Source organism: Palaemon carinicauda, chromosome 15, assembly GCF_036898095.1.
Source record: "Palaemon carinicauda isolate YSFRI2023 chromosome 15, ASM3689809v2, whole genome shotgun sequence".
NCBI lineage: Eukaryota > Metazoa > Arthropoda > Malacostraca > Decapoda > Palaemonidae > Palaemon > Palaemon carinicauda.
Window position 1 is genome coordinate 46,081,030 of NC_090739.1, and position 16,308 is coordinate 46,097,337.

A 16,308-nucleotide genomic window follows, 5' to 3' on the forward strand; every position below is an offset into this window, starting at 1 on the left:
ACATTCAGTTTTCCTGTGTTGCCCAAATTACCCTTTTTCCGAATGTTTAAAGAATAGTCCTTTTTAGTTCGTACGTCGTCAAGGGAGTTTTCTTTAAATGAATTGCCAGAGGTCGTCAACAGTGCCGGGGGCGAGTCAGCATATCCAGGGGAGGTGGGGTCATTGTCACAAGAATCCATCAAAATAAAGAAAAGAGAAGAGTGATTTTTTGAATAGTTTGATTTACCTGCTTGAGAACATTAAGGCATCACATGTTGGGACGGAAATTTACACTCTCCACTACCAGCACAGTGAGAGTATACTTCCCAGATGGTCCACTCCATACCCTACCCAAAGGATAGCATCAAAACAGATATAGAGGCACAGGTGTAAGCTGAACCCGCCTGTTAGGACTGAGACCAAGAAACTATGGAACCATCCTCCCCATATCTGTAATGACGGGCTTCCGGCCAAAAGCGGAGAGTCCTACCCCAAGCATTGGATCCCCCTGGATTCCGAAGACCCGACACTTGAAAATAGTTCTGCCAAAAAGGTCCAAACCATCTTCGGGATGGCTGAGATCATCCAATACTCTCACATATAGCTTTGAGCACAACACCTCCCAACTCTGACACCTTTCCCATTCATCAAAGCAGGCAGCAATACCGGATGTAGAAACATCCGCCCAAGTGGCAATAACAGATGTAGAAACATCCATGCCATAAAGAGAGAAAAGAAAATAATAAACATACATATATATGTAAATATATACACATACATATGGGAAATTTTACTCATAGGGTTGGGACAGCAACATGAAGGAAAGTTTATAATATTAGGAGAAGGTTGAAGCAATATAAAGAGGAAGAAAAAGATAAGAAAGAGAGAAATTTAGATTCAAACTGGGGGAGCAATTTCCCCAAGTTCGAGAGCCCTCTTGCCCGTAACCAAGTTTCAGCACGGGAATAGAATGCCGTGCTGAAGCTCAATGACTTCATCAAGGCATTCTCTCATTAAGAGGGTTTATAAAGTCGATGTTGTCTTTGAGATCTCAAACCTTTTCTTGGCTGCTAAGGCGAGAAAATCATGAGATGTAGGTTTTTGGTTCTCAAGTATGAATCGTAGACAGTCGACTTCTAAACCAGCTGGGATAGAACTGGGTTTGGTACAGGGAACAGTATCAGTTTCAGTTCTAGAACTAGAGGGAACCAATTGCTTCTGGGCCATTTGGGGGCCACTACTGCTGCTGTTCCTCTGAAGGATCTTAGCTTATTGAGGACCTTCAGTAGGAGGTTGGTTCATTGGAAGAGATAGATGTGATTCCATCTGTGCCAATTGAGAGACATGGTGTCTATCGCTTCTGCCCGAGAATCCTTGTAAGGGGCTACATATCGAGGTAGTTTCTTGTCGCTTGTGAAGAGGTCGATCTGCACTTCTGGGACCTTTTCCAGGATGCAGGAGAATGAGTCTGCATCTAGGGACCATTCTGTCTCTATCGGCTTTTGCCTGGATAGAGCATCCGTTGTCACATTGCGGAACCCTTGCAGGTGAACTGCTGATAAGTGCCATCTCTTCTTCTTTGCCAGGAGGAAGATGACTAGCATCACATGATTGATGTGAGGTGATCTTGAACCTTGTCGGTTCAGACATTTCACTAACACCTCGCTGTCCAAGACCAGTCTGAGGTGGGCTGATCGGCGAGGGGATAGTTTCTTCAATGTTAGGAAGACTGCCATAGCTTCCAGGATGTTGATGTGAAAGGTTTTGAACTTGTGCGATCAATTCCCCTGCACTTTCCTTTGATGGGAATGGCCTCCTCATCCTTCCTGTGAGGCATGTGTGAATTACCACTGAAGGTTGAGATGGTTGTAAGGGAATTGTTCTTGTCAAGCTCTTGACTGTTGACCACAGCCTTAGGAACATTCGCAGTAGGGTCGATGTCAATCTTTGTTGATCTCTTCGACCGTTAGATGCGTATCTTCTCCAGACTCCCGATGCATCCTTTAGTTGTGCTTTTAGCACTGGGTCTGTCACTGCTGCAAACTGGAGAGAACCCAGTACTCTTTCCTGTTGGCATCTTGAAATCTTCTTGAGTTTCAGTAGTCTCTTGACAGATCCTGTTATCTCTCTCTTCTTCGGTGGAATGGAGAGACGATGTGACTGCAAGTTCCAATGGATTCCTAACCATTGATACTCCTGAGCAGGAGAAAGGCGAGACTTCTTGTGGTTGATCTTGAAGCCTAGGTGTTCTAGGAACTGAATCACCTTTGTGGCTGCCTGCAGACAAGCTGTCTTGGATGCTGCCCACACCAGCCAGTCGTCCCGGTATGCCGCTACCTGAATGCCTTCTAAGCGCAGCTGTTCGACGACTGAATCCGCAAGTTTCATGAATATCCTTGGGGCTATGTTTAGCCCGAAGGGCATGGCTGTGAAGGCATATTTTGTCTTCTGTAGCCTGAATCCTAGGTAGGAGAGGGGGCAGTTGACTGGTAGGTACCAATAAGCATCCGCCAGGTGTATTGAGAGACTGTATGCCCCTTTTGGTAACAGAGTCCTTATGTGTTGCAGGGTAAGTATCCAGAACTTCTTGTTCTCGATGAGCTTGTTGAGTGGAGACAAGTCTAGAATGACTGAGTTTGTCCGAGTCCTTCTTGGGAACACAAAACAGCCTTCCCTGGAATTTGATGGACTTAGTTTTCCTTATTACCTTTTTATTCAAGAGTTCTGAGGTATTTTCTTCCAATAAGGGGGTGGAGTGTTGGAAGAATTGAGGAAAAGGGGGTGGAATTCTGCCCATTTCCAACTGAGTCCATTCTTGATTAGACTGTGGGCCCAGGGATCGAAGGTCCAACAATCCCGAAAGTGGATGAGTCTTCCTCCTACCTGGAGCATCTCATTGTTGAGATGTTCCTGAGGATTTACCTTCGTGACCACGTCCTCCTTTACCCCTTGAGGAGTTCCTTGAGGAGCCTCTTCTTGAGCCTCTACCTTTGGGGCGAAAGGTAGTTGTGTGCCTCTCAAAGCCTGGATTGAACACCGGCGATTGAGCTACTAGCTGCTGGGGCACCATCTGGAAGGTGGTTTGCAACTGATCTACCAAATTATATAAGCTACCATTTGGGGCACTGTGGTCATGGTCATGGTTGGATGCTGTGCAGGCCTGCGTGGCTTCTTTGTCTTCCTGTTTTTCAGTTGGGGACCAGCATCCGAGGATGATTTCCTCTTGGAAGACATGCCCCACTTCTGGAGAAGGTTCCTATTTTCCGTGGCAGCTTTTGCAATGACCTCCTGAACCACTTCTTTTGGGAAGAGGTCCTTGCCCTAGATACATGAAGTGATCAGCTTCCTGGGCTCGTGTTTGACCGTTGCTGCGGCAAACAACACATGCTCTCTACAGGCCCTCCTGGACCTGACGAAAGCGTACATGTCCTTGACAAGGGTACCCATATGAGTCTTCGCTAGGACCATGTACATATCTGGGGTATTGGAAAGGCCTGCACACATTTCCATACAGTTCTGAAGAGAAAAAGAAGCGGCTAGCCTCTCTTTTGTCTCCTGTTCCCTTCTCAAAAGATGCTCTGGCAGTTTTGGAAGGTTCTCATTGAACTGTTGACCTATCTCCGGAACCAGTTTAGAGACTGAGAAGGTTAGCTGAACCTCGTTCCATTCCTTCTCGCAGGTAGGCATGGCTAGAGATAATGGTCTGCATTCCTCTAGCACTGGGCATGGTTTGCCCGCGTCGACTGCTTTGAACACACAGTCGAGAGCTTTGACCGAAAAGGGGAAAGCTCTGGAGGAAGGAACAATGAAGGTAGGATGCTTCTTGCTCAAAGCTGAAACCTTGGAGTTGGTGTACCCGGATCTCTTTAGGGTCTTGGACAGGAGAGCCTGTGCATTGTCATGCTCAAAGATCATGACCTCTTTTGGTTCCATCTCCTCACCAGATGCTGGTTTATCCCGCAGTCTCACGTAACAGTCTGGGTATGCCGATAGGTTAGGCCAAAATTGGAGATCTTCGAGGGGTTTGGCCCCCAACTTCTCGGAGATGTAGAGCTTCTCATCCATCATGGGCACATGCTCCGTATATCTCCAGGGGTTGGTTTCGGAGAATTGAGGTAAGTCAGAGACCTTAATAGGCTTAGGAAAGCCTTTGAAAGCACCCGGGCGTTTCACTTCTCTTACTTCCTTCTTCGTCTCTTTGAGATCTTGCCTAATCTCCTGTTGTTCCTTGCGATACACTTCCATCATCTGTTGAATTTGGTCTAGGAGCGCCTCACTCCTGGCTATCAGTGAATCAGGATGGGGAGTTCGGGCTGAAGAAGTTGATGGCATGGATTGATATGCCGTCACAGAAAACTGAGGGTCTTCAGTTATTGTAGATACGGATCCTTCTACCTCCGTGGGTGGTTGAGCTACTGTACCTCTTCATCAGGATCTTCTTGTAGGTCCTTTTTGGAGTCGGTAGACACCTCCGACATCCGTCCCTGGTGGATGTCCATGCCTTCGAGTGCCTTATTGATGTCCGCCTCTATCGTCAGCTGGATGAAGGGAGGCTTGACCTGTACCTGGGGCACAACTATGTCGGATTGGGCCTTAGGGAACAGAAGGCATCTCATAGCTTCATTAGGCATGTAAGGTCCCGGAGAGTTCTTTTGGAATCCTCTTACCCACCTCTGAAGAGTTTCTCTTGCTGTATCCCTTGACTCTGTAGTCTCAGGGATATCTTCACTAAATCCCTCGGTCATCTGAGCCGAGCAGACGGTGCAACCCTTCGGGTCCCAATACCTCAGGGTTTCAGTTACGATGGAGCAGGGGGCATGAGACCTGCACATCGTGTGCCCACAAAAAGTCCTTACTCTTGTGGTTGCAGAACATGACTGCACACTTCACCTTAGGCTCCTCCAGCAAGGAAAGAAAGGGTGAAATGAGTATAGGGTTATTTATATCATTGATATAAATACACATGCTTAACAATAGCATTACTTACTATCATTTATAATAGCTTAGGATAGTAAGCTAGAAAAGAAGTAGGAAAGACACAAATCTGTGTTTCCTCTCCAGGAAATTGCTGTGACCTCCTACAATATTAATATTTTTAATTTCCCTATTAGGGAAAATAAAGAGGAATGACTCTCGTACGTAGAGCCGGAGTCAGTGAATATTTACACTAACTCCTCCACTTGTAGAATATTAATACTGAATGGTGATAATTGGTGTCCCGATGATCTAGGATTCATCAGGATGTTGAAGGAATACTTCACCTCAACATCTTAATCGGTCTTAACAATAGACTGTGAAAGGATACACAGAGTATGTTGGAAATTTTATACTACTGTATCATTATATACTGTAGTTTTCTAACTGCTGTATTGTTATACTGCAGGAATACTAGCTACTGTATTGTCTTATACTGTAGTTTTACCGGTATACTACCGGGTTAGGCTAGTACATGGTGGCACTAGCTGATAGGGAGAGAGAAAGAATGGGAAGAAGGACTCCCGTATTATTATAGTTTAATACAATAATTGGAAGTGTAGGGGCTATTGCCTCTACGGACTTTTTCCCAGAATGAGAATTCAAATGGAAGGGGAGGAATACCTTGATTCTAGCTTTCATCCAGCCACAAATTCTGTTGCTGACTGTACTGCCGGTTACAAGGTTTGTGGGTGGCAGCCCAAGAGAGGACTGAAGAATTCTCAACAGTATATGGGTTTCCCACTAGCAGCCGTCAGGGCCAGCTCAACCTTTCCCGGAGCTGTGCTTCCATTAGGGAGTTGGTAGAGGCGGTAACCTAACCGCCGTTTGTAGGAACCCGGCCGGTAACCCAGTCAGTCCGGAAAGCGGGGATGATTGTAGAATACCGGCCAAAAGATATTTGTGACGGCTAGGCCGACACTAAAGGACCGAAGGGGAAGGGAAAGGGTCTTATATTTTACAGAGAAAGGTGGCGACATGTATACCTCCTACCTTCGGCTGTAAATCAAGGAAGCCTAGCTTCCTATACCGGCGTCGTCATGGGCGGCAGGGGAATAACAATTCCCTTGCCGGATATAAGACATGTCTTCTAGTCCACAAGGGAGAAAGGCGGCGGCAATTATGCTGCCCACTTTCGGTTGTAAATTAGGGAAGCATAGCTTCCTTTGCCGACAATGCTGTAGCCGGCAGAAAAACAACTATTCCTCTATAAGACAATACACACTGAGTTACTGTCTTACTTCAATGCCGGGATACTCGCCGGCAAAGAAGATCGACGGTAAAACACTATCCAAGTCAAGCAGGAGTTAATTACTCGTTGGCGATGACGGAAGATAGGGTTGTCGCCTGGGATGGTGGCACTCAGGGGGGGGAAGAAGAGTTCATCCTCTTTTCTCTAAAAGAGAAGCGTATCAAATTATACCAATAATTCTAAGGGATATATATATCCCTGACCAAATTAATAGAAATGATACTAGAGGTTAAACGGGGGATTAACGTTACTAAAGTATACTAAAATGCGTTAGGCTAGCCTAACTCGAGTCGAGATCTCGGCTAAGAGTGATACCACCGAGGCCCTATCGTATCCAAAAGAAACGTTATATTCGGAAGAGGAAATATTATATGTGTAATGCTATCTTCACTAGTATAATTTTGCCTAACTGGCTAGAAATTTCTTTAGAGCTAAATACCGGGAACGTCGCACTACTAACTAAATAAAGCAATTATTTATGGCGTGCGACTGCGGTCTTAAAATGGCCGCCTCCGGGGATGGCAGTGCTCCACTTAACACACATAAATTATGTTAATTTAACTGTGAGAAGGGAGCTAAAAATTATACACAGGAAAGATTAAATACTCAACTTTCCAGAGGATGAAGATGCTGGAGATTGCATGATATTCCGTAAAAACAGTAACAACACCAAGAGAAACGTGGGAGAGCACCGTGCTTAAATACTACATTGAAAGGAATAAGGCGCCGTAATAGAACAGGGAGGGGATCCATCGGGTACCTTGATAATGGCTCCCCTTCATTTCGTCACTCTTCCCCCTCAAAGAGTAAAATCTATTCGGGGTGAAGATTGCCATGTGTCGTATAAAGAAATACGTCCCCTGATATTATGCGATATCCTTAAAGTTATATTAAGGATACTCGCGCCAGGAGTTAGAATTCTGGAGACCTATGGTTAATTCTCTGGGAGTATCACTGTAGCTAAATATCCCTTAGAAAGCTGCCTAAAGGAACCTTCCACCAGGACGACATGGCTGAGCCCAAAAATACTCTCACAGCGGTGAGGTACTTACTTTACTTTGACGGCTGCTTTTCCAGTCCCAAACAGCAGGGGAACCCCACTCTCTAAAGGACCTCCACTGTTGTTATATCTTGTTCGTTCAGAATATTCATCGTTTCATATTAAGTATTGCTCATTTACTGTTAAATCGTCACTGTCATGCGACTCATGGAATAAGAAAGTCTTCAGTTTCCTCTTGAAAGCCTTAATGTCATCAATCATTCGCATGGCTCATGGGAGCTTATTGTATAGTCTCGGGGCCGCATGCTTGAAGCTCTGGAGCCTACAGTAGACATATAGGTTCCAATAGTTTGAAACCATCTGTAACTATTCTTGTGTCGAAAAGATTTGTTGGCTGCGCAATATGTAGCAATTCTCTTAATTATTTTGGACAACCAGCTCTGCTAACTTGGTGGGTTATTGTACATATTCTCACTTTAATCGCCAGCCAGTGCTCCTTTGTTTATTATGTTTTGTAATTTCTTAAGTTGTACTTCTGGTAAATTATAATAAATGGAGTTGCAGTAAGTCAATCCTGGTAATAACACAGTTTATCATAAGTTTCTTTACAGAATTTTCATCCAGGTACTTGTTTATAGAAGCAATATTTCTGAGATTATAACCAATTGTTTTTACTACACTATTTATTTGAGTATTGGGAGACAGTTACAGTAAAGAAATGCACCTAGATCACGAACTTTACTAGATATCAGCACCGAGTCATTATTTCTGGGGCGGCCTGTGACGGCCGGTGAAAAGTCCTTCTTTGTACCTTTTCTAATATAAATCTTCCAAATATACTAGAGAAAGATAAAAGCATGGAATGCAGAGGTTACAACCCTCGCGCGAACACCTTGTAGGTGTCGTATATTTAACAAGGGCGTGCGAAAACCACTATTCACAGGTTGTCTTCCATTTAGATAATCCCTTCATCAATGGGGAGGGCCGTGACAGGCCCTAGAGAACACAGTTGGACTACCCCACCGACACCTACCACTCGCACTCTCTAGGACATCCTTCTGTTTTGGACTTGCCAGATAAGACGGTAGTGTTTTGATGTATTTTTCCGCAAGTGTTTGTTGTTAATTCAACATGACTGACGTTGCTACTTCACCTTTACCAATGTAAGTACCATAGTTTGTTTTGACAGTGTTTTGCAGTACCGGGCATTTGTTCTGTTTCCAGTATTGTGGATTTGAGTTTTGGAAGCGATTGGCCCGCCTCGGTATCGGCAGCCATTTTGAGTTTTGTTCGCTTCGGTAAATTTTCAAGTTAATATTGCCCGTCTGGTACTCTGTCATCTAGGTTATATCACTTACGTTTTATGACCTATTTTATTATCATTATTTATTATTAGTTTTTACTATGGTATTTATTTGCTAGCAAGTCCAATTTGGACCTACGAAGAATAGGGATTTAGTCTTTGTTATAGTTTTGTACTCGCCTCAGGAAGGTGTTCGTTTTAGACTATATCTTTGTTTATTTGTTACGTTGTCGTTATTCTTCGTTCTTGGTTATTACATTTCCTAAGAAAAAAGCAATCAATTTTATTATTTTTCTTATCATATCATTGTGTGATGTTGGTTTTTTATTATGTAACCTTGAGAACGTGAGCATAGAGTGCTCGTTTTTCTGTTCTACAGATACGAGTTACCCCTTCTCTCGTTTTCTTTATTAAGCTCGAATAAGAGAGGTGGATTTCCCGTTTTCCGTTTTTTTACGATCACAAGTTATTCCTGCCTCCTCTTATTCTCCCAGTTGATGATATTACGTTTAATGATATTCACGTTTTATTGATGTGGTTACTGTTAATATAGCTAGCACTATTAATAGGTTACGTTAGTGTATGAGTCTTTAATTGGGGTCGCTTTATGACGACACCCTTAGCTCCGCCTTGAGTTATACTCCGCTATAATGGATACTCATTAGGTGTGAACTAGTCAGATATTTGGAGTGCAACGGTCAAATCCGGCACTCAGACTCCGGCTGAGGCCTTTTGCACAGGAACCTTTGTCATGATTGATCACAATTACATTATTACGGTCCCTTTTTTCATCGAATCTCCCGCTTCACTGGAGATAACACACACATTCAGGGTTGAGGAATGTTATCGTACCGCTGAGGGTCACGATTTCACGATGACGGACCTTTGTCACTGGTTCTCCGGTACAATCAGAGATCAATCAGACGATCAGAACCGAAGTTAACATTTTGATCAATCAGACGATCAGAACCAGGGTATGAACCCTTTTTCATGAATAATCACAATATCGTTATTACGGTCCTTTTCATCGAATCTCCGGCTTAACCGGATATCGCACAGGGGTTCAGCATTGAGGTTAATATTAGATTTCCTCTGATGTTCACGTTTTCACTATGACGGACCTTTGTCACCGGATCTCCGGTGGCAACAGAGATCACTCAGACCACGGGTGGCCAATCTTTTGTTTAAGCTGTAAAGGAAAGAATTTAACATGAATAAAAAGTAAACTGTGCTAACTTTAATGACACTTTGAATTTGCGTTGGTAATATTCATTAGATATTCTTGAAAGTCCTAATGAAAATATATGAACATAATTAGCAGTTTTAAGGAAAAGTCATTCAATTTACTATCTTTGAGGTATAGTGCGACACTTGTAATCATGAAATGCGCCACTGTTGGCGCATGCGCCATAGGTTGGCCACCCCTGACTCAGACGTTCAGAACCGGGGTTAACATTATTTTACCGATGAGGTTTATAGTTACATGTTATGTGGTTACTGGATATTAGTATTCTATTGATTCATCTGTTCACTGACCAGAGTCTCAAGGAACAGTAGATAGCCTCTCATGGCATGGTTGGTTTCGACCTAGCTTTTCATTAGAAGGGGATAGCGTTCGGTTCCAAGTACTGAGTGGAAATTTATTTCTATTTGAACACGATGTTGTATGGATATTTATCCATATTTATACATAGTTAGAATTAAATATATGCATAAATATAAGCATTTTTATTAGTTATACGGCTGATCCCAGCCTATGAATTGGATCACTAACCAGAGTTTCAAGGAACATCCAGACTTATGTCCCCTTTCTTTTACAGAAGGTCCGCCTACATGGTATGGTTCCCGGAGTCATGCACGCTCTGCTACGAGCTGTCCTCGCTACTCCGGACCCATGATGTAAGTTGGTTCTAATATGTTTCCTTTTGGTATCCTTTGGCGATGATTTAATTTGATCCGGTTTAATGTAAGCATTGCTTATTGAGGAGAACGGTCTTCTACTTCATCACTAATCCCCTCACTTCTTTCAGGATGATGATGAATCTCTCCGGCCTGCAAGAGAGGCTCTCCGCCCTTGGGTATTGAGGTTTGGAAGGAATGCTCCATCTAGAGGACCCTATCTCCTTGGAGTGTCCTCTCTAAGGTTGGACATCGACCCCATGGACGGGCAGGTAGGTGGGGATGAATTTTGAGCCTTCAGCTTTGCAATTACCTGCGTCACTGACCTAGGACCCTCAAAGGATCCTGATGTTCATGCTACCTTGCATAAAACCGTGACTGCTAAAAGCAACACATTCTAGGGAAAGCCAAGGGGCTATGACGGAGCTCAAAGATATGGGGGTGAGTCGGATCCGTTCAGGAACTTGGATGACTCCCCCTACAGCCCCAGGCGTATCGAAGTAACCTCCTTCGATAAAAACAACACATAGAGATTTGCCTTACATGTTCCATATATAGATGGTACCATAACTCTGGATGGCATAGACGTCCTCCCTCTGGGAGACCTAGAATTTACTCTCAGGGACTAGAATTCCCATTCAACGGATTCGTTCGATTGAAAGAGCATGCCTTGGTTAGGTTAGACAAGGTACCGAAGGTAACGGTATTATTTCCTAAAGGGCAGGCCCGATCTGTCTGGACCAGGATGTTGTCGGTCTGGGGGGTACGATAATTCCAAGCTCACCTCACACAATGGGGAATACGCCATATCTACAGCTGCTCTCATTGTTGCCTTGCCTATTATGGATAAATGGACAGGTCTTAGTATTCAAACTGACAAGAAGGTTCGGCCATACCGGCTCTTAAAGAGCCGGACCCCACCTCGGGGAGACCCTAGCCTCGATTTATCCCACTGAGACTTTGTTTCGGATATTCAGGAAGAACCAATCTCTGCCCTTCCAATTCGACCTACACGTTTGGTGGTCTGATCGGGTTAGTTGTGGGAAATACGTTCTGTCTGAGACCTCTTTCAGACAGGAATCGAGCAGGCTGATAGTTCCCTCCTGATGAGGTAAAACCCTCTTCCCTCAGGAGGAGGTGAACAAGGTTCTACAAGATGATACGAGAGCAACCCAAAATTGCAGGAAAGGCGGGGCCTCACTGCTAGGAAGAAGGTCGAAGACCAAAGCAAGCTTTCTTCGAGAAGAAGCAGAGAGTTGCCCTCTACAAAACGAACCGGGGTCACTGCCATCAATACAGTAGTCAGTTACCCACTCGACATCAGTCTCCCGCTGCTTCGTCGGCTCTACAACCGAAGCACCCTCAACAGGTGGTCTACCTCACTGCTCCCCCAGGTACCCAACCCAACCCCATTTGGATGCCCTCACCCGCATACAACCCTAGCTACGAACCCTCAGGTCCCTTTCGTGGACACCAGAGAGGTAGCTACAGGGGTAGAGGACAGTTCCGTCAACGAGGCGGACCTAGGACAAGGGGTTCTCGAGGAGGGAAGGGACCTAGATTCACTCCCTCGCAATGATATAGTCCCGGTAGGGGGGAGACTTTACCACTTTCGAGACCATTGGACCTTCAGTCCATGGGCTCACAGCATAGTCTCCAAAGGCTTGGGGAGGAAATGGTCACAAGGTTCTCCTCCTCCACCAGTGGCCTTCTTCCAGAAACCCACGACCATCCTGAGAGAGTACACCACCGAGTTACTAAAGAAAAAAGCAATCAAACGGGTTCGATCGCTGAAGTTCCAAGGCAGCCTGTTCACAGTTCCGAAGAAAGGCTCGTCTGCATTGAGAGTGGTCCTGGACTTGTCAAAGCTAAATTCTTACATCCTCTGCGACAGGTTCCGGATGCTGACCATTTCTCAGGTACGGACCCTGCTTCTCCGTGGGGCCGTCACCACCTCTATCGATCTTACCGACGCCTATTATCACGTACCAATAGCTCGAAACTTCTCTCCTTACCTAGGTTTCCGTCTAGGCAGGAAAGCCTTTGCGTTCAAAGTCATGCCCTTCGGCCTCAACATTGCACCCAGGATATTCACGAAACTGGGAGAGACAGTGTTAGAACAACTCAGGAACCAAGGGATTCAGATCGTTGCTTATCTGGACGATTGGCTCATTTGGGCTCGGTCGGCCCTGGAATGCAACAGAGCTACGAGAAAGTACTCCGTTTTCTCGCCAACCTGGGATTTTGGGTCAATCTCCAAAAATCCCGCCTACTACCATCAGACCGCTTCGAATGGTTAGGCATACAGTGGGACCTTGCACGGCACAAGCTGTCCCTACCTCCCAAAAAGGTAAGAGAAATAGCTTCCAAGATCAAGAATTTTCTCAAACACAAACAGGTGTCCAGAAGAGCCTTAGAAAGAATCCTCGGCCTTCTTCAATTCGCTTCAGTAACAGATCGACTATTGAAAGCCAAACTCAAAGACATCAATCGAGTTTGGAGAAAGAGAGCCACAGTACCTTTAAGAGACAAGGTCTCGAAGATCCCCTCTGTCTTGAAAATGAGACTACAGCCATGGTCCGAACCGAAGAACCTCTCCAAATTGGTTCCTCTTCAATTCCCACCCCCACAAGTGACAATTCATACAGACGCGTCTCTGAGTGGATGGGGGGGGGGGGGGTTACTACGAACGTCAGATGTTTCAGGGCTCTTGGTCACCCGCCATGAAACACTTCCATATCAATGTTCTCGAAGCCATGGCAGTGTTCTTGACCCTGAAGAGACTCTCTCCTCCGAGGTCGACCCACATCAAGAGTAGTGTCAGACAGCACAGCCGTAGTACACTGCGTCAACAGAGGAGGATCCAAGTCGCCCAACCTGAATCAGATCCTGGTCACTATCTTCGCCTTGGCAACAGAAAAGAACTGGTTTCTGTCAGCAACCCACCTAGCGGGAGTCCAGAATGTGATAGCAGACTCACTATCCAGGACGAAACCACTGGAATCAGAATGGTCTCTGGACATAATTTCATTCCGGTGGATACTCAGGCTGGTTCCGGGCCTCCAGGTAGATCTATTCGCAACTCAGATGAATCACAAACTTCCGTGTTATGTGACACCAAACATGGACCTTCAGGCTTATGCCATAGACACATTAACCCTGGATTGGAACCATTGGAGGAAGATTTACCTATTTCCACCAGTGAATCTTCTAATGAAAGTATTGCACAAACTACGCTCCTTCCGGGGGGCAGCGGCCTTAGTAGCACCTCACTGGCCAAAGAGCAGTTGGTTTCCTCTCCTCCTCGAGTTGAAACTCCGACCCTTCCAGATTCCATTCCCCAAACTGACCCAAGTACTGTAATCCAAACACAGACTGTGTCAGATTCCTCAAGGATAGCCAAAACCCTAACTTTGTGGACTTCATGAAGTTTGCAGCTCATAAAGACGCAAACATTGACCCGGAAAACGTTCACTTCATCGAAGTGGACAAAAGGGACTCGACAATTCGTCAATATGATTCGGCTGTTAAGAAATTAGCAGATTTCCTAAAGAATTCCGACCATACTCGTATGACTCCGAATTTAGCCATCTCGTTTATTAGGTTCCTATTTGACAAGGGCCTGGCAGCTAGCACTATAACCACCATCAAGTCAGCTTTGAAGAAGATCTTCCTTGTTGGGTTTAACATTAACCTGGCGGATTCCTATTTCTCATCTATTCCAAAAGCATGTGCTAGGCTTCGGCCTTTGGATCGGCCACAAAAAGTCTCTTGGTCTCTGAACAATGTCCTCAAACTTGCGTGAGACACGGACAATGAGACCTGCTCTTATATCACTCTGCTTAGGAAGACTCTATTTCTAACAGCTATGGCCTCAGGTGCTAGAATCTCAGAACTAGCAGCTCTCTCACGTAACCCGGAAAACATAGATTTCCTCCCTACAGGCGAAGTACTGCTTTCTCCAGACAGAGCTTTCCTAGCTAAAAATGAGGACCCGCAAAATAGGTGGTCCCCTTGGAAGATTATCTCTCTTCCCCAGGATCCTTCACTGTGTCCAGTCACTACTCTCAGGACCTTTTTAGCTAGATCTGCCACCCGCTCGTCTGGCCCCTTATTTATCAGGGAACGAGGGGGTACTATGACCATTCAAGGTATCAGACAACAAATCCTCTACTTCATTAAAACATGCTAACCCGGAATCATTTCCCCATGCTCATGATATACGGTCAATAGCTACCTCCATCAATTACTTCCAGAACATGGACTTTGATGACCTTAAAAAAAATATACGGGTTGGAAATCTCCTATGGTTTTCAAACGCCACTATCTAAAGAACTTACAAGCCCTTAAATACCCTACGGTTGTAGCGGGGAGTCTTATCTCTCCCCATTAAACTCTGATTATTTCTTTATTCCATCTCTTCTCTCCTCCCTCCTAACCACCTCTCACACCACGTCGCCACTCTCCAGAGTGGTTCGTTAGCCCTAAGTTATTTACCATGTTTAATTGCTATGATTTAACTGTTATTGTAATTACCATTCCTTTAATGTTTAGATATGCTTAGACATGTAAGATTGATACCTTTTGCGACTGGACACTCAGGTGATTCCTTGTCTTCATATTATTTTAGCCTTATGTCTTTGGCTAGTTTGTGATTTTATGTTTACTTACAGTATTATATTATTGGCTTACATGGTGTTAGTTTTCTCCTTATTATGTTATTATTGTATTGGGCTTGGAAGGCATTCTCTGGTACATTTTCACCGGCCATCACAGGCCGCCCCAGAAAAGGGATTTTGACGAAGGAAAAATCTATTTCTGAGAAGAGGCCTGTGACGCCCGGTGAAACCCTTCCCGGTTGTTTGGTACGGACCCACCCCCTTTTTCCTTACCAAGCCATATGTTCTTGCAGAAGGATGTCCTAGAGAGTGCGCGTGGTAGGTGTCGGTGGGGTAGTCCAACTGTGTTCTCTAGGGCCTGTCACGGCCCTCCCCATTGATGAAGGGATTATCTAAATGGAAGACAGCCTGTGAATAGTGGTTTTCGCACGCCCTTGTTAAATATACGACACCTACAAGGTGTTCGCGCGAGGGTTGTAACCTCTGCATTCCATGCTTTTATCTTTCTCTAGTATATTTGGAAGATTTACATTAGAAAAGGTACAAAGAATGACTTTTCACCGGGCGTCACAGGCCTCTTCCCAGAAATAGATTTTTCCTTCGTCAAAATCCCTTTTATGTTAATTTGAATATCACCCATGCTACTCACGCCGTTTCTCTTACCCACCAAAATTAACTCTAGTTTTGTTCTCATTTAATCTTAGTTGTTTAATTGTCATCCATTCTCTAACACTATCAAGGATTCGGTTCAGAATTTCAGTAGTGTTACCTATATCATTTATGGAAAGTAAAATTGCAAAAGCTTAATGGCTGGTTTTCAGCTAGAGCCGAATTAATACTCCTATGTAAAGAGCGTAAGGTTTGTCTAGTGGTGGAACAAATAAATCTTTCAAATATAAACCATAAAAACTTAAAAATAATGACAAGGAAGAAAAATAAGATGGAATAATGTGCCCAAGTGTACCCTCAAGCAAGAGAACACTACCCAAGAAACTGGAAGACTATGGTACAGAGACTGTGGTACAAACCAAAACTAGAAAACAATGATTTGTTAAGACAGAATGTGCCCAAGGGTACCCTCAAGCAAGAGAACACTACCCCTAAGAAAGTGGAAGACTATGGTACAGAGGCTGTGGCACTAACCAAGACTAGAAAACAATGATTTGATTTTGGAGTGTCCTTCTCCTAGAAGGGCAAGTAACCATAGCTAAAGTCTTTTCTAACCTTACCATGAGGAAAGTAATTTCTGAACAACTAAAATGGAGTAGTTAACCCCTTGAGT

At 44.6% G+C, this 16,308-nt stretch overlaps 1 protein-coding gene across 1 annotated transcript in view; it reads right to left on the minus strand.

The window, feature by feature from the left end:
* LOC137653938 (uncharacterized) overlaps window positions 1-16,308 on the minus strand; it is a 138,237-nt gene that overhangs the window by 51,394 nt on the left and 70,535 nt on the right. The window lies entirely within an intron of this gene.